The sequence below is a fragment of the Oncorhynchus mykiss genome, chromosome 16 (genome assembly GCF_013265735.2).
Source record: "Oncorhynchus mykiss isolate Arlee chromosome 16, USDA_OmykA_1.1, whole genome shotgun sequence".
NCBI lineage: Eukaryota > Metazoa > Chordata > Actinopteri > Salmoniformes > Salmonidae > Oncorhynchus > Oncorhynchus mykiss.
In genome coordinates this window covers 70,892,406-70,919,117 of record NC_048580.1, presented here as the reverse complement: position 1 = coordinate 70,919,117, position 26,712 = coordinate 70,892,406, and the positions used below count along the sequence as shown (strand labels likewise).

General features: G+C 40.6%; 5 non-coding genes across 5 annotated transcripts; all 5 read right to left on the bottom strand.

Moving 5' to 3' along the window:
* Positions 1-460: 460 nt before the first annotated feature.
* On the bottom strand, positions 461-534 carry trnat-agu. The gene has a single exon. It is a non-coding gene; the product is annotated as a tRNA-Thr (tRNA).
* Positions 535-3,646: 3,112 nt separating this feature from the next.
* On the bottom strand, positions 3,647-3,720 carry trnat-agu. Its single transcript has one exon. It is a non-coding gene; the product is annotated as a tRNA-Thr (tRNA).
* A 988-nt stretch (positions 3,721-4,708) lies between these two features.
* trnat-agu lies at positions 4,709-4,782 on the bottom strand. Its single transcript has one exon. It is a non-coding gene; the product is annotated as a tRNA-Thr (tRNA).
* A 988-nt stretch (positions 4,783-5,770) lies between these two features.
* Positions 5,771-5,844, bottom strand: trnat-agu. Its single transcript has one exon. It is a non-coding gene; the product is annotated as a tRNA-Thr (tRNA).
* Positions 5,845-8,956: 3,112 nt separating this feature from the next.
* Positions 8,957-9,030, bottom strand: trnat-agu. The gene has a single exon. It is a non-coding gene; the product is annotated as a tRNA-Thr (tRNA).
* Positions 9,031-26,712: the final 17,682 nt, after the last annotated feature.

Genomic DNA, 26,712 nt, shown 5'->3' with positions numbered 1-26,712 from the left:
TAACCTACCATGAGATGGGGACTTTGTCAAATGGAAGAGTTATTGAGTTTCTTAGCTCACACAGGAGGTTTCAACTCATTCAAAATACAACCCTTTTGAAATAGCAATTCTTTGCCGTGACCCGGATTCAGACCGGGGTTCCTGCGGCCACAACGCAGAGTACTAAACACTATACGATCACAGCGAGCTACCAAAGATTGCTTGTAAAGCCTACTCATGTTCTGACAGAGACCTGTACAAGCTGGCTGAACTCTTCATTTAGCACTCGAAATGAATCAACTGAAGAACCAGCTGAACTTGAGACAGTTGGTACGTTGTAATTCTTTGAAAAAGTTCCCTTTTTCCGTGAAATTGGAATATCTCAATTGCAGCCTCCTCACGTCTTTTCTCCTCTCATCACTCCAAATTCTCAAGACTCATTGGTTGAGAAAAGCAGAACACTCTCCACCAATTTTTGAAAAGGCTCTGCTGAGATTCGAACTCAGGATCTCCTGTTTACTAGACAGGCGCTTTAACCAACTAAGCCACAGCGCCTGTAGATGCCAAGTATGTTCCAGGTAAGAACACCGCCACACGTATTTATATCAAACATGTCTCATTCATTTAACCCATATCTCTGTCTTGCAAAATCACGTCACAAAACAGATGTTATTTACTAATATTGGAATCGATATGGACTCCTTCAATTGTCTAGCAACAGGGTTTCTTAAACTATGTTTTGGGACCCAAAGTGGGCCTGAGTATGTGAGAGGTGGGCAGCGCGATATCAGTAAACATTTTGAGTCACAAGCTATTTCTTCTTAATTTCGGTCATCCGAGGACAGTACATTTTTCATTTGGGTCTCGAACTGAATAAACTCAAGATACTCTGACATGGATTCTTAAACTATGGTTTGGGACCCAAAGTGGGAATATCGCGAGATATGAGTAAACATTCAGAATCATACACGATTTCTTCATCATTTTGGTCGTTTCGGGGAAACTACATTTCTCAGTTGGATCTCGAGATTAAAAATGGTAAAAACCTAAGAAAAAGCAGATGAATCAGTTAATGTAAGTAATTAACCTACCATGAGATGGAGACTTTGTCAAATGGAAGAGTTATTGAGTTTCTTAGCTCACACAGGAGGTTTCAACTCATTCAAAATACAACCCTTTTGAAATGGCAATTCTTTGCCGTGACCCGGATTCAGACCGGGGTTCCTGCGGCCACAACGCAGAGTACTAAACACTATACGATCACAGCGAGCTACCAAAGATTGCTTGTAAAGCCTACTCATGCTCTGACAGAGACCTGTACAAGCTGGCTGAACTCTTCATTTAGCACTCGAAATGAATCAACTGAAGAACCAGTTGAACTTGAGATAGTTGGTACGTTGTAATTCTTTGAAAAAGTTCCCTTTTTCCGTGAAATTGGAATATCTCAATTGCATCCTCCTCACGTCTTTTCTCCTCTCATCACTCCAAATTCTCAAGACTCATTGGTTGAGAAAAGCAGAACACTCTCCACCAATGTTTGAAAAGGCTCTGCTGAGATTCGATCTCAGGATCTCCTGTTTACTAGACAGGCGCTTTAACCAACTAAGCCACAGCGCCTGTAGATGCCAAGTATGTTTCAGGTAAGAACACCGCCACACGTATTTATATCAAACATGTCTCATTCATTTAACCCATATCTCTGTCTTGCAAAATCACGTCACAAAACAGATGTTATTTACTAATATTGGAATCGATATGGACTCCTTCAATTGTCTAGCAACAGGGTTTCTTAAGCTATGTTTTGGGACCCAAAGTGGGCCTGAGTATGTGAGAGGTGGGCAGCGCGATATCAGTAAACATTTTGAGTCACAAGCTATTTCTTCTTAATTTCGGTCATCCGAGGACAGTACATTTTTCATTTGGGTCTCGAACTGAATAAACTCAAGATACTCTGACATGGATTCTTAAACTATGGTTTGGGACCCAAAGTGGGAATATCGCGAGATATGAGTAAACATTCAGAATCATACACGATTTCTTCATCATTTTGGTCGTTTCGGGGAAACTACATTTCTCAGTTGGATCTCGAGATTAAAAATGGTAAAAACCTAAGAAAAAGCAGATGAATCAGTTAATGTAAGTAATTAACCTACCATGAGATGGAGACTTTGTCAAATGGAAGAGTTATTGAGTTTCTTAGCTCACACAGGAGGTTTCAACTCATTCAAAATACAACCCTTTTGAAATGGCAATTCTTTGCCGTGACCCGGATTCAGACCGGGGTTCCTGCGGCCACAACGCAGAGTACTAAACACTATACGATCACAGCGAGCTACCAAAGATTGCTTGTAAAGCCTACTCATGCTCTGACAGAGACCTGTACAAGCTGGCTGAACTCTTCATTTAGCACTCGAAATGAATCAACTGAAGAACCAGTTGAACTTGAGATAGTTGGTACGTTGTAATTCTTTGAAAAAGTTCCCTTTTTCCGTGAAATTGGAATATCTCAATTGCATCCTCCTCACGTCTTTTCTCCTCTCATCACTCCAAATTCTCAAGACTCATTGGTTGAGAAAAGCAGAACACTCTCCACCAATGTTTGAAAAGGCTCTGCTGAGATTCGATCTCAGGATCTCCTGTTTACTAGACAGGCGCTTTAACCAACTAAGCCACAGCGCCTGTAGATGCCAAGTATGTTTCAGGTAAGAACACCGCCACACGTATTTATATCAAACATGTCTCATTCATTTAACCCATATCTCTGTCTTGCAAAATCACGTCACAAAACAGATGTTATTTACTAATATTGGAATCGATATGGACTCCTTCAATTGTCTAGCAACAGGGTTTCTTAAGCTATGTTTTGGGACCCAAAGTGGGCCTGAGTATGTGAGAGGTGGGCAGCGCGATATCAGTAAACATTTTGAGTCACAAGCTATTTCTTCTTAATTTCGGTCATCCGAGGACAGTACATTTTTCATTTGGGTCTCGAACTGAATAAACTCAAGATACTCTGACATGGATTCTTAAACTATGGTTTGGGACCCAAAGTGGGAATATCGCGAGATATGGGTAAACATTCAGAATCATACACGATTTCTTCATCATTTTGGTCGTTTCGGGGAAACTACATTTCTCAGTTGGATCTCGAGATTAAAAATGGTAAAAACCTAAGAAAAAGCAGATGAATCAGTTAATGTAAGTAATTAACCTACCATGAGATGGAGACTTTGTCAAATGGAAGAGTTATTGAGTTTCTTAGCTCACACAGGAGGTTTCAACTCATTCAAAATACAACCCTTTTGAAATGGCAATTCTTTGCCGTGACCCGGATTCAGACCGGGGTTCCTGCGGCCACAACGCAGAGTACTAAACACTATACGATCACAGCGAGCTACCAAAGATTGCTTGTAAAGCCTACTCATGCTCTGACAGAGACCTGTACAAGCTGGCTGAACTCTTCATTTAGCACTCGAAATGAATCAACTGAAGAACCAGTTGAACTTGAGATAGTTGGTACGTTGTAATTCTTTGAAAAAGTTCCCTTTTTCCGTGAAATTGGAATATCTCAATTGCATCCTCCTCACGTCTTTTCTCCTCTTATCACTCCAAATTCTCAAGACTCATTGGTTGAGAAAAGCAGAACACTCTCCACCAATGTTTGAAAAGGCTCTGCTGAGATTCGAACTCAGGATCTCCTGTTTACTAGACAGGCGCTTTAACCAACTAAGCCACAGCGCCTGTAGATGCCAAGTATGTTCCAGGTAAGAACACCGCCACACGTATTTATATCAAACATGTCTCATTCATTTAACCCATATCTCTGTCTTGCAAAATCACGTCACAAAACAGATGTTATTTACTAATATTGGAATCGATATGGACTCCTTCAATTGTCTAGCAACAGGGTTTCTTAAGCTATGTTTTGGGACCCAAAGTGGGCCTGAGTATGTGAGAGGTGGGCAGCGCGATATCAGTAAACATTTTGAGTCACAAGCTATTTCTTCTTAATTTCGGTCATCCGAGGACAGTACATTTTTCATTTGGGTCTCGAACTGAATAAACTCAAGATACTCTGACATGGATTCTTAAACTATGGTTTGGGACCCAAAGTGGGAATATCGCGAGATATGAGTAAACATTCAGAATCATACACGATTTCTTCATCATTTTGGTCGTTTCGGGGAAACTACATTTCTCAGTTGGATCTCGAGATTAAAAATGGTAAAAACCTAAGAAAAAGCAGATGAATCAGTTAATGTAAGTAATTAACCTACCATGAGATGGAGACTTTGTCAAATGGAAGAGTTATTGAGTTTCTTAGCTCACACAGGAGGTTTCAACTCATTCAAAATACAACCCTTTTGAAATGGCAATTCTTTGCCGTGACCCGGATTCAGACCGGGGTTCCTGCGGCCACAACGCAGAGTACTAAACACTATACGATCACAGCGAGCTACCAAAGATTGCTTGTAAAGCCTACTCATGCTCTGACAGAGACCTGTACAAGCTGGCTGAACTCTTCATTTAGCACTCGAAATGAATCAACTGAAGAACCAGTTGAACTTGAGATAGTTGGTACGTTGTAATTCTTTGAAAAAGTTCCCTTTTTCCGTGAAATTGGAATATCTCAATTGCATCCTCCTCACGTCTTTTCTCCTCTTATCACTCCAAATTCTCAAGACTCATTGGTTGAGAAAAGCAGAACACTCTCCACCAATGTTTGAAAAGGCTCTGCTGAGATTCGAACTCAGGATCTCCTGTTTACTAGACAGGCGCTTTAACCAACTAAGCCACAGCGCCTGTAGATGCCAAGTATGTTCCAGGTAAGAACACCGCCACACGTATTTATATCAAACATGTCTCATTCATTTAACCCATATCTCTGTCTTGCAAAATCACGTCACAAAACAGATGTTATTTACTAATATTGGAATCGATATGGACTCCTTCAATTGTCTAGCAACAGGGTTTCTTAAGCTATGTTTTGGGACCCAAAGTGGGCCTGAGTATGTGAGAGGTGGGCAGCGCGATATCAGTAAACATTTTGAGTCACAAGCTATTTCTTCTTAATTTCGGTCATCCGAGGACAGTACATTTTTCATTTGGGTCTCGAACTGAATAAACTCAAGATACTCTGACATGGATTCTTAAACTATGGTTTGGGACCCAAAGTGGGAATATCGCGAGATATGAGTAAACATTCAGAATCATACACGATTTCTTCATCATTTTGGTCGTTTCGGGGAAACTACATTTCTCAGTTGGATCTCGAGATTAAAAATGGTAAAAACCTAAGAAAAAGCAGATGAATCAGTTAATGTAAGTAATTAACCTACCATGAGATGGGGACTTTGTCAAATGGAAGAGTTATTGAGTTTCTTAGCTCACACAGGAGGTTTCAACTCATTCAAAATACAACCCTTTTGAAATGGCAATTCTTTGCCGTGACCCGGATTCAGACCGGGGTTCCTGCGGCCACAACGCAGAGTACTAAACACTATACGATCACAGCGAGCTACCAAAGATTGCTTGTAAAGCCTACTCATGTTCTGACAGAGACCTGTACAAGCTGGCTGAACTCTTCATTTAGCACTCGAAATGAATCAACTGAAGAACCAGTTGAACTTGAGATAGTTGGTACGTTGTAATTCTTTGAAAAAGTTCCCTTTTTACGTGAAATTGGAATATCTCAATTGCATCCTCCTCACGTCTTTTCTCCTCTTATCACTCCAAATTCTCAAGACTCATTGGTTGAGAAAAGCAGAACACTCTCCACCAATGTTTGAAAAGGCTCTGCTGAGATTCGAACTCAGGATCTCCTGTTTACTAGACAGGCGCTTTAACCAACTAAGCCACAGCGCCTGTAGATGCCAAGTATGTTCCAGGTAAGAACACCGCCACACGTATTTATATCAAACATGTCTCATTCATTTAACCCATATCTCTGTCTTGCAAAATCACGTCACAAAACAGATGTTATTTACTAATATTGGAATCGATATGGACTCCTTCAATTGTCTAGCAACAGGGTTTCTTAAGCTATGTTTTGGGACCCAAAGTGGGCCTGAGTATGTGAGAGGTGGGCAGCGCGATATCAGTAAACATTTTGAGTCACAAGCTATTTCTTCTTAATTTCGGTCATCCGAGGACAGTACATTTTTCATTTGGGTCTCGAACTGAATAAACTCAAGATACTCTGACATGGATTCTTAAACTATGGTTTGGGACCCAAAGTGGGAATATCGCGAGATATGAGTAAACATTCAGAATCATACACGATTTCTTCATCATTTTGGTCGTTTCGGGGAAACTACATTTCTCAGTTGGATCTCGAGATTAAAAATGGTAAAAACCTAAGAAAAAGCAGATGAATCAGTTAATGTAAGTAATTAACCTACCATGAGATGGGGACTTTGTCAAATGGAAGAGTTATTGAGTTTCTTAGCTCACACAGGAGGTTTCAACTCATTCAAAATACAACCCTTTTGAAATGGCAATTCTTTGCCGTGACCCGGATTCAGACCGGGGTTCCTGCGGCCACAACGCAGAGTACTAAACACTATACGATCACAGCGAGCTACCAAAGATTGCTTGTAAAGCCTACTCATGCTCTGACAGAGACCTGTACAAGCTGGCTGAACTCTTCATTTAGCACTCGAAATGAATCAACTGAAGAACCAGTTGAACTTGAGATAGTTGGTACGTTGTAATTCTTTGAAAAAGTTCCCTTTTTCCGTGAAATTGGAATATCTCAATTGCATCCTCCTCACGTCTTTTCTCCTCTCATCACTCCAAATTCTCAAGACTCATTGGTTGAGAAAAGCAGAACACTCTCCACCAATGTTTGAAAAGGCTCTGCTGAGATTCGATCTCAGGATCTCCTGTTTACTAGACAGGCGCTTTAACCAACTAAGCCACAGCGCCTGTAGATGCCAAGTATGTTTCAGGTAAGAACACCGCCACACGTATTTATATCAAACATGTCTCATTCATTTAACCCATATCTCTGTCTTGCAAAATCACGTCACAAAACAGATGTTATTTACTAATATTGGAATCGATATGGACTCCTTCAATTGTCTAGCAACAGGGTTTCTTAAGCTATGTTTTGGGACCCAAAGTGGGCCTGAGTATGTGAGAGGTGGGCAGCGCGATATCAGTAAACATTTTGAGTCACAAGCTATTTCTTCTTAATTTCGGTCATCCGAGGACAGTACATTTTTCATTTGGGTCTCGAACTGAATAAACTCAAGATACTCTGACATGGATTCTTAAACTATGGTTTGGGACCCAAAGTGGGAATATCGCGAGATATGAGTAAACATTCAGAATCATACACGATTTCTTCATCATTTTGGTCGTTTCGGGGAAACTACATTTCTCAGTTGGATCTCGAGATTAAAAATGGTAAAAACCTAAGAAAAAGCAGATGAATCAGTTAATGTAAGTAATTAACCTACCATGAGATGGAGACTTTGTCAAATGGAAGAGTTATTGAGTTTCTTAGCTCACACAGGAGGTTTCAACTCATTCAAAATACAACCCTTTTGAAATGGCAATTCTTTGCCGTGACCCGGATTCAGACCGGGGTTCCTGCGGCCACAACGCAGAGTACTAAACACTATACGATCACAGCGAGCTACCAAAGATTGCTTGTAAAGCCTACTCATGCTCTGACAGAGACCTGTACAAGCTGGCTGAACTCTTCATTTAGCACTCGAAATGAATCAACTGAAGAACCAGTTGAACTTGAGATAGTTGGTACGTTGTAATTCTTTGAAAAAGTTCCCTTTTTCCGTGAAATTGGAATATCTCAATTGCATCCTCCTCACGTCTTTTCTCCTCTCATCACTCCAAATTCTCAAGACTCATTGGTTGAGAAAAGCAGAACACTCTCCACCAATGTTTGAAAAGGCTCTGCTGAGATTCGATCTCAGGATCTCCTGTTTACTAGACAGGCGCTTTAACCAACTAAGCCACAGCGCCTGTAGATGCCAAGTATGTTTCAGGTAAGAACACCGCCACACGTATTTATATCAAACATGTCTCATTCATTTAACCCATATCTCTGTCTTGCAAAATCACGTCACAAAACAGATGTTATTTACTAATATTGGAATCGATATGGACTCCTTCAATTGTCTAGCAACAGGGTTTCTTAAGCTATGTTTTGGGACCCAAAGTGGGCCTGAGTATGTGAGAGGTGGGCAGCGCGATATCAGTAAACATTTTGAGTCACAAGCTATTTCTTCTTAATTTCGGTCATCCGAGGACAGTACATTTTTCATTTGGGTCTCGAACTGAATAAACTCAAGATACTCTGACATGGATTCTTAAACTATGGTTTGGGACCCAAAGTGGGAATATCGCGAGATATGGGTAAACATTCAGAATCATACACGATTTCTTCATCATTTTGGTCGTTTCGGGGAAACTACATTTCTCAGTTGGATCTCGAGATTAAAAATGGTAAAAACCTAAGAAAAAGCAGATGAATCAGTTAATGTAAGTAATTAACCTACCATGAGATGGAGACTTTGTCAAATGGAAGAGTTATTGAGTTTCTTAGCTCACACAGGAGGTTTCAACTCATTCAAAATACAACCCTTTTGAAATGGCAATTCTTTGCCGTGACCCGGATTCAGACCGGGGTTCCTGCGGCCACAACGCAGAGTACTAAACACTATACGATCACAGCGAGCTACCAAAGATTGCTTGTAAAGCCTACTCATGCTCTGACAGAGACCTGTACAAGCTGGCTGAACTCTTCATTTAGCACTCGAAATGAATCAACTGAAGAACCAGTTGAACTTGAGATAGTTGGTACGTTGTAATTCTTTGAAAAAGTTCCCTTTTTCCGTGAAATTGGAATATCTCAATTGCATCCTCCTCACGTCTTTTCTCCTCTTATCACTCCAAATTCTCAAGACTCATTGGTTGAGAAAAGCAGAACACTCTCCACCAATGTTTGAAAAGGCTCTGCTGAGATTCGAACTCAGGATCTCCTGTTTACTAGACAGGCGCTTTAACCAACTAAGCCACAGCGCCTGTAGATGCCAAGTATGTTCCAGGTAAGAACACCGCCACACGTATTTATATCAAACATGTCTCATTCATTTAACCCATATCTCTGTCTTGCAAAATCACGTCACAAAACAGATGTTATTTACTAATATTGGAATCGATATGGACTCCTTCAATTGTCTAGCAACAGGGTTTCTTAAGCTATGTTTTGGGACCCAAAGTGGGCCTGAGTATGTGAGAGGTGGGCAGCGCGATATCAGTAAACATTTTGAGTCACAAGCTATTTCTTCTTAATTTCGGTCATCCGAGGACAGTACATTTTTCATTTGGGTCTCGAACTGAATAAACTCAAGATACTCTGACATGGATTCTTAAACTATGGTTTGGGACCCAAAGTGGGAATATCGCGAGATATGAGTAAACATTCAGAATCATACACGATTTCTTCATCATTTTGGTCGTTTCGGGGAAACTACATTTCTCAGTTGGATCTCGAGATTAAAAATGGTAAAAACCTAAGAAAAAGCAGATGAATCAGTTAATGTAAGTAATTAACCTACCATGAGATGGGGACTTTGTCAAATGGAAGAGTTATTGAGTTTCTTAGCTCACACAGGAGGTTTCAACTCATTCAAAATACAACCCTTTTGAAATGGCAATTCTTTGCCGTGACCCGGATTCAGACCGGGGTTCCTGCGGCCACAACGCAGAGTACTAAACACTATACGATCACAGCGAGCTACCAAAGATTGCTTGTAAAGCCTACTCATGTTCTGACAGAGACCTGTACAAGCTGGCTGAACTCTTCATTTAGCACTCGAAATGAATCAACTGAAGAACCAGTTGAACTTGAGATAGTTGGTACGTTGTAATTCTTTGAAAAAGTTCCCTTTTTCCGTGAAATTGGAATATCTCAATTGCATCCTCCTCACGTCTTTTCTCCTCTCATCACTCCAAATTCTCAAGACTCATTGGTTGAGAAAAGCAGAACACTCTCCACCAATGTTTGAAAAGGCTCTGCTGAGATTCGATCTCAGGATCTCCTGTTTACTAGACAGGCGCTTTAACCAACTAAGCCACAGCGCCTGTAGATGCCAAGTATGTTTCAGGTAAGAACACCGCCACACGTATTTATATCAAACATGTCTCATTCATTTAACCCATATCTCTGTCTTGCAAAATCACGTCACAAAACAGATGTTATTTACTAATATTGGAATCGATATGGACTCCTTCAATTGTCTAGCAACAGGGTTTCTTAAGCTATGTTTTGGGACCCAAAGTGGGCCTGAGTATGTGAGAGGTGGGCAGCGCGATATCAGTAAACATTTTGAGTCACAAGCTATTTCTTCTTAATTTCGGTCATCCGAGGACAGTACATTTTTCATTTGGGTCTCGAACTGAATAAACTCAAGATACTCTGACATGGATTCTTAAACTATGGTTTGGGACCCAAAGTGGGAATATCGCGAGATATGAGTAAACTTTCAGAATCATACACGATTTCTTCATCATTTTGGTCGTTTCGGGGAAACTACATTTCTCAGTTGGATCTCGAGATTAAAAATGGTAAAAACCTAAGAAAAAGCAGATGAATCAGTTAATGTAAGTAATTAACCTACCATGAGATGGGGACTTTGTCAAATGGAAGAGTTATTGAGTTTCTTAGCTCACACAGGAGGTTTCAACTCATTCAAAATACAACCCTTTTGAAATGGCAATTCTTTGCCGTGACCCGGATTCAGACCGGGGTTCCTGCGGCCACAACGCAGAGTACTAAACACTATACGATCACAGCGAGCTACCAAAGATTGCTTGTAAAGCCTACTCATGTTCTGACAGAGACCTGTACAAGCTGGCTGAACTCTTCATTTAGCACTCGAAATGAATCAACTGAAGAACCAGTTGAACTTGAGATAGTTGGTACGTTGTAATTCTTTGAAAAAGTTCCCTTTTTCCGTGAAATTGGAATATCTCAATTGCATCCTCCTCACGTCTTTTCTCCTCTCATCACTCCAAATTCTCAAGACTCATTGGTTGAGAAAAGCAGAACACTCTCCACCAATGTTTGAAAAGGCTCTGCTGAGATTCGATCTCAGGATCTCCTGTTTACTAGACAGGCGCTTTAACCAACTAAGCCACAGCGCCTGTAGATGCCAAGTATGTTTCAGGTAAGAACACCGCCACACGTATTTATATCAAACATGTCTCATTCATTTAACCCATATCTCTGTCTTGCAAAATCACGTCACAAAACAGATGTTATTTACTAATATTGGAATCGATATGGACTCCTTCAATTGTCTAGCAACAGGGTTTCTTAAGCTATGTTTTGGGACCCAAAGTGGGCCTGAGTATGTGAGAGGTGGGCAGCGCGATATCAGTAAACATTTTGAGTCACAAGCTATTTCTTCTTAATTTCGGTCATCCGAGGACAGTACATTTTTCATTTGGGTCTCGAACTGAATAAACTCAAGATACTCTGACATGGATTCTTAAACTATGGTTTGGGACCCAAAGTGGGAATATCGCGAGATATGGGTAAACATTCAGAATCATACACGATTTCTTCATCATTTTGGTCGTTTCGGGGAAACTACATTTCTCAGTTGGATCTCGAGATTAAAAATGGTAAAAACCTAAGAAAAAGCAGATGAATCAGTTAATGTAAGTAATTAACCTACCATGAGATGGAGACTTTGTCAAATGGAAGAGTTATTGAGTTTCTTAGCTCACACAGGAGGTTTCAACTCATTCAAAATACAACCCTTTTGAAATGGCAATTCTTTGCCGTGACCCGGATTCAGACCGGGGTTCCTGCGGCCACAACGCAGAGTACTAAACACTATACGATCACAGCGAGCTACCAAAGATTGCTTGTAAAGCCTACTCATGCTCTGACAGAGACCTGTACAAGCTGGCTGAACTCTTCATTTAGCACTCGAAATGAATCAACTGAAGAACCAGTTGAACTTGAGATAGTTGGTACGTTGTAATTCTTTGAAAAAGTTCCCTTTTTACGTGAAATTGGAATATCTCAATTGCATCCTCCTCACGTCTTTTCTCCTCTTATCACTCCAAATTCTCAAGACTCATTGGTTGAGAAAAGCAGAACACTCTCCACCAATGTTTGAAAAGGCTCTGCTGAGATTCGAACTCAGGATCTCCTGTTTACTAGACAGGCGCTTTAACCAACTAAGCCACAGCGCCTGTAGATGCCAAGTATGTTCCAGGTAAGAACACCGCCACACGTATTTATATCAAACATGTCTCATTCATTTAACCCATATCTCTGTCTTGCAAAATCACGTCACAAAACAGATGTTATTTACTAATATTGGAATCGATATGGACTCCTTCAATTGTCTAGCAACAGGGTTTCTTAAGCTATGTTTTGGGACCCAAAGTGGGCCTGAGTATGTGAGAGGTGGGCAGCGCGATATCAGTAAACATTTTGAGTCACAAGCTATTTCTTCTTAATTTCGGTCATCCGAGGACAGTACATTTTTCATTTGGGTCTCGAACTGAATAAACTCAAGATACTCTGACATGGATTCTTAAACTATGGTTTGGGACCCAAAGTGGGAATATCGCGAGATATGAGTAAACATTCAGAATCATACACGATTTCTTCATCATTTTGGTCGTTTCGGGGAAACTACATTTCTCAGTTGGATCTCGAGATTAAAAATGGTAAAAACCTAAGAAAAAGCAGATGAATCAGTTAATGTAAGTAATTAACCTACCATGAGATGGGGACTTTGTCAAATGGAAGAGTTATTGAGTTTCTTAGCTCACACAGGAGGTTTCAACTCATTCAAAATACAACCCTTTTGAAATAGCAATTCTTTGCCGTGACCCGGATTCAGACCGGGGTTCCTGCGGCCACAACGCAGAGTACTAAACACTATACGATCACAGCGAGCTACCAAAGATTGCTTGTAAAGCCTACTCATGTTCTGACAGAGACCTGTACAAGCTGGCTGAACTCTTCATTTAGCACTCGAAATGAATCAACTGAAGAACCAGCTGAACTTGAGACAGTTGGTACGTTGTAATTCTTTGAAAAAGTTCCCTTTTTCCGTGAAATTGGAATATCTCAATTGCAGCCTCCTCACGTCTTTTCTCCTCTCATCACTCCAAATTCTCAAGACTCATTGGTTGAGAAAAGCAGAACACTCTCCACCAATTTTTGAAAAGGCTCTGCTGAGATTCGAACTCAGGATCTCCTGTTTACTAGACAGGCGCTTTAACCAACTAAGCCACAGCGCCTGTAGATGCCAAGTATGTTCCAGGTAAGAACACCGCCACACGTATTTATATCAAACATGTCTCATTCATTTAACCCGTATCTCTGTCTTGCAAAATCACGTCACAAAACAGATGTTATTTACTAATATTGGAATCGATATGGACTCCTTCAATTGTCTAGCAACAGGGTTTCTTAAACTATGTTTTGGGACCCAAAGTGGGCCTGAGTATGTGAGAGGTGGGCAGCGCGATATCAGTAAACATTTTGAGTCACAAGCTATTTCTTCTTAATTTTGGTCATCCGAGGACAGTACATTTTTCATTTGGGTCTCGAACTGAATAAACTCAAGATACTCTGACATGGATTCTTAAACTATGGTTTGGGACCCAAAGTGGGAATATCGCGAGATATGAGTAAACATTCAGAATCATACACGATTTCTTCATCATTTTGGTCGTTTCGGGGAAACTACATTTCTCAGTTGGATCTCGAGATTAAAAATGGTAAAAACCTAAGAAAAAGCAGATGAATCAGTTAATGTAAGTAATTAACCTACCATGAGATGGAGACTTTGTCAAATGGAAGAGTTATTGAGTTTCTTAGCTCACACAGGAGGTTTCAACTCATTCAAAATACAACCCTTTTGAAATGGCAATTCTTTGCCGTGACCCGGATTCAGACCGGGGTTCCTGCGGCCACAACGCAGAGTACTAAACACTATACGATCACAGCGAGCTACCAAAGATTGCTTGTAAAGCCTACTCATGCTCTGACAGAGACCTGTACAAGCTGGCTGAACTCTTCATTTAGCACTCGAAATGAATCAACTGAAGAACCAGTTGAACTTGAGATAGTTGGTACGTTGTAATTCTTTGAAAAAGTTACCTTTTTCCGTGAAATTGGAATATCTCAATTGCATCCTCCTCTCATCACTCCAAATTCTCAAGACTCATTGGTTGAGAAAAGCAGAACACTCTCCACCAATGTTTGAAAAGGCTCTGCTGAGATTCGATCTCAGGATCTCCTGTTTACTAGACAGGCGCTTTAACCAACTAAGCCACAGCGCCTGTAGATGCCAAGTATGTTTCAGGTAAGAACACCGCCACACGTATTTATATCAAACATGTCTCATTCATTTAACCCATATCTCTGTCTTGCAAAATCACGTCACAAAACAGATGTTATTTACTAATATTGGAATCGATATGGACTCCTTCAATTGTCTAGCAACAGGGTTTCTTAAGCTATGTTTTGGGACCCAAAGTGGGCCTGAGTATGTGAGAGGTGGGCAGCGCGATATCAGTAAACATTTTGAGTCACAAGCTATTTCTTCTTAATTTCGGTCATCCGAGGACAGTACATTTTTCATTTGGGTCTCGAACTGAATAAACTCAAGATACTCTGACATGGATTCTTAAACTATGGTTTGGGACCCAAAGTGGGAATATCGCGAGATATGGGTAAACATTCAGAATCATACACGATTTCTTCATCATTTTGGTCGTTTCGGGGAAACTACATTTCTCAGTTGGATCTCGAGATTAAAAATGGTAAAAACCTAAGAAAAAGCAGATGAATCAGTTAATGTAAGTAATTAACCTACCATGAGATGGAGACTTTGTCAAATGGAAGAGTTATTGAGTTTCTTAGCTCACACAGGAGGTTTCAACTCATTCAAAATACAACCCTTTTGAAATGGCAATTCTTTGCCGTGACCCGGATTCAGACCGGGGTTCCTGCGGCCACAACGCAGAGTACTAAACACTATACGATCACAGCGAGCTACCAAAGATTGCTTGTAAAGCCTACTCATGCTCTGACAGAGACCTGTACAAGCTGGCTGAACTCTTCATTTAGCACTCGAAATGAATCAACTGAAGAACCAGTTGAACTTGAGATAGTTGGTACGTTGTAATTCTTTGAAAAAGTTCCCTTTTTCCGTGAAATTGGAATATCTCAATTGCATCCTCCTCACGTCTTTTCTCCTCTCATCACTCCAAATTCTCAAGACTCATTGGTTGAGAAAAGCAGAACACTCTCCACCAATGTTTGAAAAGGCTCTGCTGAGATTCGATCTCAGGATCTCCTGTTTACTAGACAGGCGCTTTAACCAACTAAGCCACAGCGCCTGTAGATGCCAAGTATGTTTCAGGTAAGAACACCGCCACACGTATTTATATCAAACATGTCTCATTCATTTAACCCATATCTCTGTCTTGCAAAATCACGTCACAAAACAGATGTTATTTACTAATATTGGAATCGATATGGACTCCTTCAATTGTCTAGCAACAGGGTTTCTTAAGCTATGTTTTGGGACCCAAAGTGGGCCTGAGTATGTGAGAGGTGGGCAGCGCGATATCAGTAAACATTTTGAGTCACAAGCTATTTCTTCTTAATTTCGGTCATCCGAGGACAGTACATTTTTCATTTGGGTCTCGAACTGAATAAACTCAAGATACTCTGACATGGATTCTTAAACTATGGTTTGGGACCCAAAGTGGGAATATCGCGAGATATGGGTAAACATTCAGAATCATACACGATTTCTTCATCATTTTGGTCGTTTCGGGGAAACTACATTTCTCAGTTGGATCTCGAGATTAAAAATGGTAAAAACCTAAGAAAAAGCAGATGAATCAGTTAATGTAAGTAATTAACCTACCATGAGATGGAGACTTTGTCAAATGGAAGAGTTATTGAGTTTCTTAGCTCACACAGGAGGTTTCAACTCATTCAAAATACAACCCTTTTGAAATGGCAATTCTTTGCCGTGACCCGGATTCAGACCGGGGTTCCTGCGGCCACAACGCAGAGTACTAAACACTATACGATCACAGCGAGCTACCAAAGATTGCTTGTAAAGCCTACTCATGCTCTGACAGAGACCTGTACAAGCTGGCTGAACTCTTCATTTAGCACTCGAAATGAATCAACTGAAGAACCAGTTGAACTTGAGATAGTTGGTACGTTGTAATTCTTTGAAAAAGTTCCCTTTTTCCGTGAAATTGGAATATCTCAATTGCATCCTCCTCACGTCTTTTCTCCTCTTATCACTCCAAATTCTCAAGACTCATTGGTTGAGAAAAGCAGAACACTCTCCACCAATGTTTGAAAAGGCTCTGCTGAGATTCGAACTCAGGATCTCCTGTTTACTAGACAGGCGCTTTAACCAACTAAGCCACAGCGCCTGTAGATGCCAAGTATGTTCCAGGTAAGAACACCGCCACACGTATTTATATCAAACATGTCTCATTCATTTAACCCATATCTCTGTCTTGCAAAATCACGTCACAAAACAGATGTTATTTACTAATATTGGAATCGATATGGACTCCTTCAATTGTCTAGCAACAGGGTTTCTTAAGCTATGTTTTGGGACCCAAAGTGGGCCTGAGTATGTGAGAGGTGGGCAGCGCGATATCAGTAAACATTTTGAGTCACAAGCTATTTCTTCTTAATTTCGGTCATCCGAGGACAGTACATTTTTCATTTGGGTCTCGAACTGAATAAACTCAAGATACTCTGACATGGATTCTTAAACTATGGTTTGGGACCCAAAGTGGGAATATCGCGAGATATGAGTAAACATTCAGAATCATACACGATTTCTTCATCATTTTGGTCGTTTCGGGGAAACTACATTTCTCAGTTGGATCTCGAGATTAAAAATGGTAAAAACCTAAGAAAAAGCAGATGAATCAGTTAATGTAAGTAATTAACCTACCATGAGATGGGGACTTTGTCAAATGGAAGAGTTATTGAGTTTCTTAGCTCACACAGGAGGTTTCAACTCATTCAAAATACAACCCTTTTGAAATGGCAATTCTTTGCCGTGACCCGGATTCAGACCGGGGTTCCTGCGGCCACAACGCAGAGTACTAAACACTATACGATCACAGCGAGCTACCAAAGATTGCTTGTAAAGCCTACTCATGTTCTGACAGAGACCTGTACAAGCTGGCTGAACTCTTCATTTAGCACTCGAAATGAATCAACTGAAGAACCAGTTGAACTTGAGATAGTTGGTACGTTGTAATTCTTTGAAAAAGTTCCCTTTTTCCGTGAAATTGGAATATCTCAATTGCATCCTCCTCACGTCTTTTCTCCTCTTATCACTCCAAATTCTCAAGACTCATTGGTTGAGAAAAGCAGAACACTCTCCACCAATGTTTGAAAAGGCTCTGCTGAGATTCGAACTCAGGATCTCCTGTTTACTAGACAGGCGCTTTAACCAACTAAGCCACAGCGCCTGTAGATGCCAAGTATGTTCCAGGTAAGAACACCGCCACACGTATTTATATCAAACATGTCTCATTCATTTAACCCATATCTCTGTCTTGCAAAATCACGTCACAAAACAGATGTTATTTACTAATATTGGAATCGATATGGACTCCTTCAATTGTCTAGCAACAGGGTTTCTTAAGCTATGTTTTGGGACCCAAAGTGGGCCTGAGTATGTGAGAGGTGGGCAGCGCGATATCAGTAAACATTTTGAGTCACAAGCTATTTCTTCTTAATTTCGGTCATCCGAGGACAGTAAATTTTTCATTTGGGTCTCGAACTGAATAAACTCAAGATACTCTGACATGGATTCTTAAACTATGGTTTGGGACCCAAAGTGGGAATATCGCGAGATATGAGTAAACATTCAGAATCATACACGATTTCTTCATCATTTTGGTCGTTTCGGGGAAACTACATTTCTCAGTTGGATCTCGAGATTAAAAATGGTAAAAACCTAAGAAAAAGCAGATGAATCAGTTAATGTAAGTAATTAACCTACCATGAGATGGGGACTTTGTCAAATGGAAGAGTTATTGAGTTTCTTAGCTCACACAGGAGGTTTCAACTCATTCAAAATACAACCCTTTTGAAATGGCAATTCTTTGCCGTGACCCGGATTCAGACCGGGGTTCCTGCGGCCACAACGCAGAGTACTAAACACTATACGATCACAGCGAGCTACCAAAGATTGCTTGTAAAGCCTACTCATGTTCTGACAGAGACCTGTACAAGCTGGCTGAACTCTTCATTTAGCACTCGAAATGAATCAACTGAAGAACCAGCTGAACTTGAGACAGTTGGTACGTTGTAATTCTTTGAAAAAGTTCCCTTTTTCCGTGAAATTGGAATATCTCAATTGCATCCTCCTCACGTCTTTTCTCCTCTCATCACTCCAAATTCTCAAGACTCATTGGTTGAGAAAAGCAGAACACTCTCCACCAATGTTTGAAAAGGCTCTGCTGAGATTCGATCTCAGGATCTCCTGTTTACTAGACAGGCGCTTTAACCAACTAAGCCACAGCGCCTGTAGATGCCAAGTATGTTTCAGGTAAGAACACCGCCACACGTATTTATATCAAACATGTCTCATTCATTTAACCCATATCTCTGTCTTGCAAAATCACGTCACAAAACAGATGTTATTTACTAATATTGGAATCGATATGGACTCCTTCAATTGTCTAGCAACAGGGTTTCTTAAGCTATGTTTTGGGACCCAAAGTGGGCCTGAGTATGTGAGAGGTGGGCAGCGCGATATCAGTAAACATTTTGAGTCACAAGCTATTTCTTCTTAATTTCGGTCATCCGAGGACAGTACATTTTTCATTTGGGTCTCGAACTGAATAAACTCAAGATACTCTGACATGGATTCTTAAACTATGGTTTGGGACCCAAAGTGGGAATATCGCAAGATATGAGTAAACATTCAGAATCATACACGATTTCTTCATCATTTTGGTCGTTTCGGGGAAACTACATTTCCCAGTTGGATCTCGAGATTAAAAATGGTAAAAACCTAAGAAAAAGCAGATGAATCAGTTAATGTAAGTAATTAACCTACCATGAGATGGGGACTTTGTCAAATGGAAGAGTTATTGAGTTTCTTAGCTCACACAGGAGGTTTCAACTCATTCAAAATACAACCCTTTTGAAATGGCAATTCTTTGCCGTGACCCGGATTCAGACCGGGGTTCCTGCGGCCACAACGCAGAGTACTAAACACTATACGATCACAGCGAGCTACCAAAGATTGCTTGTAAAGCCTACTCATGCTCTGACAGAGACCTGTACAAGCTGGCTGAACTCTTCATTTAGCACTCGAAATGAATCAACTGAAGAACCAGCTGAACTTGAGATAGTTGGTACGTTGTAATTCTTTGAAAAAGTTCCCTTTTTCCATGAAATTGGAATATCTCAATTGCATCCTCCTCACGTCTTTTCTCCTCTCATCACTCCAAATTCTCAAGACTCATTGGTTGAGAAAAGCAGAACACTCTCCACCAATGTTTGAAAAGGCTCTGCTGAGATTCGAACTCAGGATCTCCTGTTTACTAGACAGGCGCTTTAACCAACTAAGCCACAGCGCCTGTAGATGCCAAGTATGTTCCAGGTAAGAACACCGCCACACGTATTTATATCAAACATGTCTCATTCATTTAACCCATATCTCTGTCTTGCAAAATCACGTCACAAAACAGATGTTATTTACTAATATTGGAATCGATATGGACTCCTTCAATTGTCTAGCAACAGGGTTTCTTAAGCTATGTTTTGGGACCCAAAGTGGGCCTGAGTATGTGAGAGGTGGGCAGCGCGATATCAGTAAACATTTTGAGTCACAAGCTATTTCTTCTTAATTTCGGTCATCCGAGGACAGTACATTTTTCATTTGGGTCTCGAACTGAATAAACTCAAGATACTCTGACATGGATTCTTAAACTATGGTTTGGGACCCAAAGTGGGAATATCGCGAGATATGAGTAAACATTCAGAATCATACACGATTTCTTCATCATTTTGGTCGTTTCGGGGAAACTAGATTTCTCAGTTGGATCTCGAGATTAAAAATGGTAAAAACCTAAGAAAAAGCAGATGAATCAGTTAATGTAAGTAATTAACCTACCATGAGATGGGGACTTTGTCAAATGGAAGACTTATTGAGTTTCTTAGCTCACACAGGAGGTTTCAACTCATTCAAAATACAACCCTTTTGAAATGGCAATTCTTTGCCGTGACCCGGATTCAGACCGGGGTTCCTGCGGCCACAACGCAGAGTACTAAACACTATACGATCACAGCGAGCTACCAAAGATTGCTTGTAAAGCCTACTCATGCTCTGACAGAGACCTGTACAAGCTGGCTGAACTCTTCATTTAGCACTCGAAATGAATCAACTGAAGAACCAGCTGAACTTGAGACAGTTGGTACGTTGTAATTCTTTGAAAAAGTTCCCTTTTTCCGTGAAATTGGAATATCTCAATTGCATCCTCCTCACGTCTTTTCTCCTCTCATCACTCCAAATTCTCAAGACTCATTGGTTGAGAAAAGCAGAACACTCTCCACCAATGTTTGAAAAGGCTCTGCTGAGATTCGATCTCAGGATCTCCTGTTTACTAGACAGGCGCTTTAACCAACTAAGCCACAGCGCCTGTAGATGCCAAGTATGTTTCAGGTAAGAACACCGCCACACGTATTTATATCAAACATGTCTCATTCATTTAACCCATATCTCTGTCTTGCAAAATCACGTCACAAAACAGATGTTATTTACTAATATTGGAATCGATATGGACTCCTTCAATTGTCTAGCAACAGGGTTTCTTAAGCTATGTTTTGGGACCCAAAGTGGGCCTGAGTATGTGAGAGGTGGGCAGCGCGATATCAGTAAACATTTTGAGTCACAAGCTATTTCTTCTTAATTTCGGTCATCCGAGGACAGTACATTTTTCATTTGGGTCTCGAACTGAATAAACTCAAGATACTCTGACATGGATTCTTAAACTATGGTTTGGGACCCAAAGTGGGAATATCGCAAGATATGAGTAAACATTCAGAATCATACACGATTTCTTCATCATTTTGGTCGTTTCGGGGAAACTACATTTCCCAGTTGGATCTCGAGATTAAAAATGGTAAAAACCTAAGAAAAAGCAGATGAATCAGTTAATGTAAGTAATTAACCTACCATGAGATGGGGACTTTGTCAAATGGAAGAGTTATTGAGTTTCTTAGCTCACACAGGAGGTTTCAACTCATTCAAAATACAACCCTTTTGAAATGGCAATTCTTTGCCGTGACCCGGATTCAGACCGGGGTTCCTGCGGCCACAACGCAGAGTACTAAACACTATACGATCACAGCGAGCTACCAAAGATTGCTTGTAAAGCCTACTCATGCTCTGACAGAGACCTGTACAAGCTGGCTGAACTCTTCATTTAGCACTCGAAATGAATCAACTGAAGAACCAGCTGAACTTGAGATAGTTGGTACGTTGTAATTCTTTGAAAAAGTTCCCTTTTTCCATGAAATTGGAATATCTCAATTGCATCCTCCTCACGTCTTTTCTCCTCTCATCACTCCAAATTCTCAAGACTCATTGGTTGAGAAAAGCAGAACACTCTCCACCAATGTTTGAAAAGGCTCTGCTGAGATTCGAACTCAGGATCTCCTGTTTACTAGACAGGCGCTTTAACCAACTAAGCCACAGCGCCTGTAGATGCCAAGTATGTTCCAGGTAAGAACACCGCCACACGTATTTATATCAAACATGTCTCATTCATTTAACCCATATCTCTGTCTTGCAAAATCACGTCACAAAACAGATGTTATTTACTAATATTGGAATCGATATGGACTCCTTCAATTGTCTAGCAACAGGGTTTCTTAAGCTATGTTTTGGGACCCAAAGTGGGCCTGAGTATGTGAGAGGTGGGCAGCGCGATATCAGTAAACATTTTGAGTCACAAGCTATTTCTTCTTAATTTCGGTCATCCGAGGACAGTACATTTTTCATTTGGGTCTCGAACTGAATAAACTCAAGATACTCTGACATGGATTCTTAAACTATGGTTTGGGACCCAAAGTGGGAATATCGCGAGATATGAGTAAACATTCAGAATCATACACGATTTTTTCATCATTTTGGTCGTTTCGGGGAAACTAGATTTCTCAGTTGGATCTCGAGATTAAAAATGGTAAAAACCTAAGAAAAAGCAGATGAATCAGTTAATGTAAGTAATTAACCTACCATGAGATGGGGACTTTGTCAAATGGAAGACTTATTGAGTTTCTTAGCTCACACAGGAGGTTTCAACTCATTCAAAATACAACCCTTTTGAAATGGCAATTCTTTGCCGTGACCCGGATTCAGACCGGGGTTCCTGCGGCCACAACGCAGAGTACTAAACACTATACGATCACAGCGAGCTACCAAAGATTGCTTGTAAAGCCTACTCATGCTCTGACAGAGACCTGTACAAGCTGGCTGAACTCTTCATTTAGCACTCGAAATGAATCAACTGAAGAACCAGCTGAACTTGAGATAGTTGGTACGTTGTAATTCTTTGAAAAAGTTCCCTTTTTCCGTGAAATTGGAATATCTCAATTGCATCCTCCTCACGTCTTTTCTCCTCTCATCACTCCAAATTCTCAAGACTCATTGGTTGAGAAAAGCAGATCACTCTCCACCAATTTTTGAAAAGGCTCTGCTGAGATTCAAACTCAGGATCTCCTGTTTACTAGACAGGCGCTTTAACCAACTAAGCCACAGCGCCTGTAGATGCCAAGTATGTTCCAGGTAAGAACACCGCCACACGTATTTATATCAAACATGTCTCATTCATTTAACCCATATCTCTGTCTTGCAAAATCACGTCACAAAACAGATGTTATTTACTAATATTGGAATCGATATGGACTCCTTCAATTGTCTAGCAACAGGGTTTCTTAAACTATGTTTTGGGACCCAAAGTGGGCCTGAGTATGTGAGAGGTGGGCAGCGCGATATCAGTAAACATTTTGAGTCACAAGCTATTTCTTCTTAATTTCAGTCATCCGAGGACAGTACATTTTTCATTTGGGTCTCGAACTGAATAAACTCAAGATACTCTGACATGGATTCTTAAACTATGGTTTGGGACCCAAAGTGGGAATATCGCGAGATATGAGTAAACATTCAGAATCATACACGATTTCTTCATCATTTTGGTCGTTTCGGGGAAACTACATTTCTCAGTTGGATCTCGAGATTAAAAATGGTAAAAACCTAAGAAAAAGCAGATGAATCAGTTAATGTAAGTAATTAACCTACCATGAGATGGGGACTTTGTCAAATGGAAGAGTTATTGAGTTTCTTAGCTCACACAGGAGGTTTCAACTCATTCAAAATACAACCCTTTTGAAATGGCAATTCTTTGCCGTGACCCGGATTCAGACCGGGGTTCCTGCGGCCACAACGCAGAGTACTAAACACTATACGATCACAGCGAGCTACCAAAGATTGCTTGTAAAGCCTACTCATGCTCTGACAGAGACCTGTACAAGCTGGCTGAACTCTTCATTTAGCACTCGAAATGAATCAACTGAAGAACCAGCTGAACTTGAGATAGTTGGTACGTTGTAATTCTTTGAAAAAGTTCCCTTTTTCCATGAAATTGGAATATCTCAATTGCATCCTCCTCACGTCTTTTCTCCTCTCATCACTCCAAATTCTCAAGACTCATTGGTTGAGAAAAGCAGAACACTCTCCACCAATGTTTGAAAAGGCTCTGCTGAGATTCGAACTCAGGATCTCCTGTTTACTAGACAGGCGCTTTAACCAACTAAGCCACAGCGCCTGTAGATGCCAAGTATGTTCCAGGTAAGAACACCGCCACACGTATTTATATCAAACATGTCTCATTCATTTAACCCATATCTCTGTCTTGCAAAATCACGTCACAAAACAGATGTTATTTACTAATATTGGAATCGATATGGACTCCTTCAATTGTCTAGCAACAGGGTTTCTTAAGCTATGTTTTGGGACCCAAAGTGGGCCTGAGTATGTGAGAGGTGGGCAGCGCGATATCAGTAAACATTTTGAGTCACAAGCTATTTCTTCTTAATTTCGGTCATCCGAGGACAGTACATTTTTCATTTGGGTCTCGAACTGAATAAACTCAAGATACTCTGACATGGATTCTTAAACTATGGTTTGGGACCCAAAGTGGGAATATCGCAAGATATGAGTAAACATTCAGAATCATACACGATTTCTTCATCATTTTGGTCGTTTCGGGGAAACTACATTTCCCAGTTGGATCTCGAGATTAAAAATGGTAAAAACCTAAGAAAAAGCAGATGAATCAGTTAATGTAAGTAATTAACCTACCATGAGATGGGGACTTTGTCAAATGGAAGAGTTATTGAGTTTCTTAGCTCACACAGGAGGTTTCAACTCATTCAAAATACAACCCTTTTGAAATGGCAATTCTTTGCCGTGACCCGGATTCAGACCGGGGTTCCTGCGGCCACAACGCAGAGTACTAAACACTATACGATCACAGCGAGCTACCAAAGATTGCTTGTAAAGCCTACTCATGTTCTGACAGAGACCTGTACAAGCTGGCTGAACTCTTCATTTAGCACTCGAAATGAATCAACTGAAGAACCAGCTGAACTTGAGACAGTTGGTACGTTGTAATTCTTTGAAAAAGTTCCCTTTTTCCGTGAAATTGGAATATCTCAATTGCATCCTCCTCACGTCTTTTCTCCTCTCATCACTCCAAATTCTCAAGACTCATTGGTTGAGAAAAGCAGAACACTCTCCACCAATGTTTGAAAAGGCTCTGCTGAGATTCGATCTCAGGATCTCCTGTTTACTAGACAGGCGCTTTAACCAACTAAGCCACAGCGCCTGTAGATGCCAAGTATGTTTCAGGTAAGAACACCGCCACACGTATTTATATCAAACATGTCTCATTCATTTAACCCATATCTCTGTCTTGCAAAATCACGTCACAAAACAGATGTTATTTACTAATATTGGAATCGATATGGACTCCTTCAATTGTCTAGCAACAGGGTTTCTTAAGCTATGTTTTGGGACCCAAAGTGGGCCTGAGTATGTGAGAGGTGGGCAGCGCGATATCAGTAAACATTTTGAGTCACAAGCTATTTCTTCTTAATTTCGGTCATCCGAGGACAGTACATTTTTCATTTGGGTCTCGAACTGAATAAACTCAAGATACTCTGACATGGATTCTTAAACTATGGTTTGGGACCCAAAGTGGGAATATCGCAAGATATGAGTAAACATTCAGAATCATACACGATTTCTTCATCATTTTGGTCGTTTCGGGGAAACTACATTTCCCAGTTGGATCTCGAGATTAAAAATGGTAAAAACCTAAGAAAAAGCAGATGAATCAGTTAATGTAAGTAATTAACCTACCATGAGATGGGGACTTTGTCAAATGGAAGAGTTATTGAGTTTCTTAGCTCACACAGGAGGTTTCAACTCATTCAAAATACAACCCTTTTGAAATGGCAATTCTTTGCCGTGACCCGGATTCAGACCGGGGTTCCTGCGGCCACAACGCAGAGTACTAAACACTATACGATCACAGCGAGCTACCAAAGATTGCTTGTAAAGCCTACTCATGCTCTGACAGAGACCTGTACAAGCTGGCTGAACTCTTCATTTAGCACTCGAAATGAATCAACTGAAGAACCAGCTGAACTTGAGATAGTTGGTACGTTGTAATTCTTTGAAAAAGTTCCCTTTTTCCGTGAAATTGGAATATCTCAATTGCATCCTCCTCACGTCTTTTCTCCTCTCATCACTCCAAATTCTCAAGACTCATTGGTTGAGAAAAGCAGAACACTCTCCACCAATGTTTGAAAAGGCTCTGCTGAGATTCGAACTCAGGATCTCCTGTTTACTAGACAGGCGCTTTAACCAACTAAGCCACAGCGCCTGTAGATGCCAAGTATGTTCCAGGTAAGAACACCGCCACACGTATTTATATCAAACATGTCTCATTCATTTAACCCATATCTCTGTCTTGCAAAATCACGTCACAAAACAGATGTTATTTACTAATATTGGAATCGATATGGACTCCTTCAATTGTCTAGCAACAGGGTTTCTTAAGCTATGTTTTGGGACCCAAAGTGGGCCTGAGTATGTGAGAGGTGGGCAGCGCGATATCAGTAAACATTTTGAGTCACAAGCTATTTCTTCTTAATTTCGGTCATCCGAGGACAGTACATTTTTCATTTGGGTCTCGAACTGAATAAACTCAAGATACTCTGACATGGATTCTTAAACTATGGTTTGGGACCCAAAGTGGGAATATCGCGAGATATGAGTAAACATTCAGAATCATACACGATTTCTTCATCATTTTGGTCGTTTCGGGGAAACTAGATTTCTCAGTTGGATCTCGAGATTAAAAATGGTAAAAACCTAAGAAAAAGCAGATGAATCAGTTAATGTAAGTAATTAACCTACCATGAGATGGGGACTTTGTCAAATGGAAGACTTATTGAGTTTCTTAGCTCACACAGGAGGTTTCAACTCATTCAAAATACAACCCTTTTGAAATGGCAATTCTTTGCCGTGACCCGGATTCAGACCGGGGTTCCTGCGGCCACAACGCAGAGTACTAAACACTATACGA